This window comes from Paramisgurnus dabryanus, unplaced genomic scaffold, assembly GCF_030506205.2.
Source record: "Paramisgurnus dabryanus unplaced genomic scaffold, PD_genome_1.1 h2tg000178l_1_36604__unordered_in_group7, whole genome shotgun sequence".
NCBI lineage: Eukaryota > Metazoa > Chordata > Actinopteri > Cypriniformes > Cobitidae > Paramisgurnus > Paramisgurnus dabryanus.
The window spans coordinates 1-2,500 of record NW_027394093.1 but is presented as its reverse complement, the minus strand read 5'-3'; the positions used below and the strand labels follow the sequence as shown (position 1 = coordinate 2,500).

General features: G+C 65.0%; 1 non-coding gene across 1 annotated transcript in view; it reads right to left on the bottom strand.

Annotated features, from left to right (window-relative positions):
• Positions 1–203, bottom strand: part of LOC135765243 (18S ribosomal RNA) — a 1,855-nt gene extending 1,652 nt beyond the window's left edge. The window contains exon 1 of the ribosomal RNA XR_010540572.1: positions 1–203. This exon is cut by the window's left edge and continues 1,652 nt beyond it. This is a non-coding gene — a ribosomal RNA (18S ribosomal RNA).
• Between the last annotated feature and the right edge of the window lie 2,297 nt (positions 204–2,500).

The following is a 2,500-nucleotide window of genomic DNA, read 5'->3' as shown; positions in this document are numbered from 1 at the left end:
GCCCTCGCGGGCCGGGTCGGCGCTCGTTTGCATGTATTAGCTCTGGAATTGCCACAGTTATCCAAGTACGGGTGGAGCGATCAAAGGAACCATAACTGATTTAATGAGCCATTCGCAGTTTCACTGTACCGGCCGTGTGCACTTAGACCTGCATGGCTTAATCTTTGAGACAAGCATATGTTACTGGCAGGATCAACCAGGTAGTGTAGCCGTAGGAGAGCCTCGCTCTGACCCGGGGTTCACGCGGCGCGGGTCCCGGTTTCCACCCCCCGGGGGGAGCGGGACCGGGGCCACTCTCGTGTGGCTCTCCCCTCTCGTAGGCTGAGGGGCGGCCGGGTGGGCCGTAACCGAGGAAAGGTGCGTTTCGCGGGGCCGGGTGGCCGCGACGGGCCGGGGGCGTCTCCGCCCTCGGTCGCCGAGGCCCTCGCCGGCCGCCGGTGGCGGACCTTCGCGTCTGACGGACCGTCTGAGTCTCCCGCGGAAAGGGTCGGGCGGGCTCCGGAGAGCCCCCCTGGAGGCGAGAGCGCCGGGTCGGGGAGGAACCGACCGCCCATGGCGGCCGACGCGCTAACGTCGGCCGGGCGGAGGCCTGCCCCAGGCGCAGTTCGATTTCCAGAATCTCAGGGCCATGACACACAAAGCGTATCCGGGCGTCACCCCGTAACGGGTCATTAAGGCTGAGACGTGGGCGGCCCTGTCCCGCCCGGGGTTTCGTTTAGCGGCCGACGCCGGTTCGTTTTGCGGCCGAACGACGCCGGTTCGTTTAGCGGCCGAACGAAGCCGGCTCGTTTAACGGCCGAGGCCAGCCGGGTTCGTCCCTTCCTTGGATGATTTGCCATTCGTAATAAGAATCGTCACTACCTCAGTGCAGAGGGACTTTTTCGAGGCATTTGTGTCCGCTCGAGAGGCCTCTCGCTGGGCTCGAGAGGTCATGGGATCCGGTAGCCTATCACCTTGGAGAATCAGCGAGGTGCTCTTCCCTATATACCCGATGGCACCTGTTCGGGCCACCGTCCCCTGCTGGACGGGGCCCGGCTCTGTACCGCCCCAGACAGAGCGCCTTCGTCGGTCACGAAGGCAGGGTCGTGGACCCTGGAAGCGCACGAGCCACCCGACTCGGCTTCCATAGCGGCTGGCGGCCCTGGCCCGCCCGAGACGAAGCGCCTTCGTCGGTCAGACAGATAGGGTCGAGGACCCTGGAAGTGCGAGAGCCACCCGACTCGACTTCCACGGCGGCCCGGAGGCCGGGCCCGTCCCCGTCCGTGCCCGGGGACGGGGCACCTTCGTCGGTCAAACGCGTTGGGTCTTGGACCCTGGAAGTGCACGAGCCACCCAACTCGACTTCCATAGCGGTCGGCGGCCCCGTACCGCCCCAGACAGAGCACCTTCGTCGGTCACGAAGAGAGGGTCTTGGACCCTGGAAGTACACGAGCAACCCAACTCGACTTCCATAGCGGTCGGCGGCCCCGTACCGCCCCAGACAGAGCACCTTCGTCGGTCACGAAGAGAGGGTCTTGGACCCTGGAAGTTCACGAGCAACCCAACTCGACTTCCATAGCGGTCGGCGGCCCTGTCCCGCCCCAGACGATGCACCTTCGTCTGTCACACAGATAGGGTCTTGGACCCTGGAAGCCGTCCCCCTCGACTTCCGTAACGGTCGGCGGCCCTGTCCCGCCGCAGACGGGTCACCACTCCGTCTGTCTGTAGGGTCTTGGACCCTGGAAGCCGCCCCACTCGACTTCCATCGCGGTCGGCGGCCCTGGCCCGCCGCAGACGGGTCGCCACTCCGTCTGTCTGTAGGGTCTTGGACCCTGGAAGCCGCCCCACTCGACTTCCATCGCGGTCGGCGGCCCTGGCCCGCCGCAGACGGGTCGCCACTCCGTCCGTCTATAGGGTCTTGGACCCTGGAAGCCGCCACACTCGACTTCCATCGCGGTCGGCGGCCCTGTCCCGCCGCAGACGGTGTGCCACTCCGTCTGTCACACAGATACATAAGGGTGTCTCGGAACCCCGGACGCCGACCGAGACGAAACGCGTGGGGTCGGTGCGCCCGAGAGGGTAGGGTGCCCCGGGGCCGGCCGCTCGCCCGACCGGCTTCCGGGACTCCTTGACCGCTCGGGAGACCTATCCACGCGCCCGCCCGACCGGCGGCCGGGGGCCCTCGACCGCCACACGCGTACCGACGACCGGGGGGTTTCCGTTTTACGGCCGACGCCGAGATCCTTCGACGGTTCCAACAGGGGTTGTTACGCTTTTGTGTTCGCCCGTGTCTGAGCATATATGGTCGGGTCGAACCTTTGAGGCCGTAGCCTGGAGATCCAGGGCGGATCTTTTCTCACAACACGTGTGTCTTTGAGGCCGTAGCCTAGATCCAGAGACTTTAGGATCTTTTTAGCAGTTTTAAGGCCGTAGCCTTGATCCAGGGCGGATCTTTTGAGCAGTTTTAAGGCCGTAGCCTTGATCCAGGGCGGATCTTTTCACAGGTTTTAAGCCGAAGCGC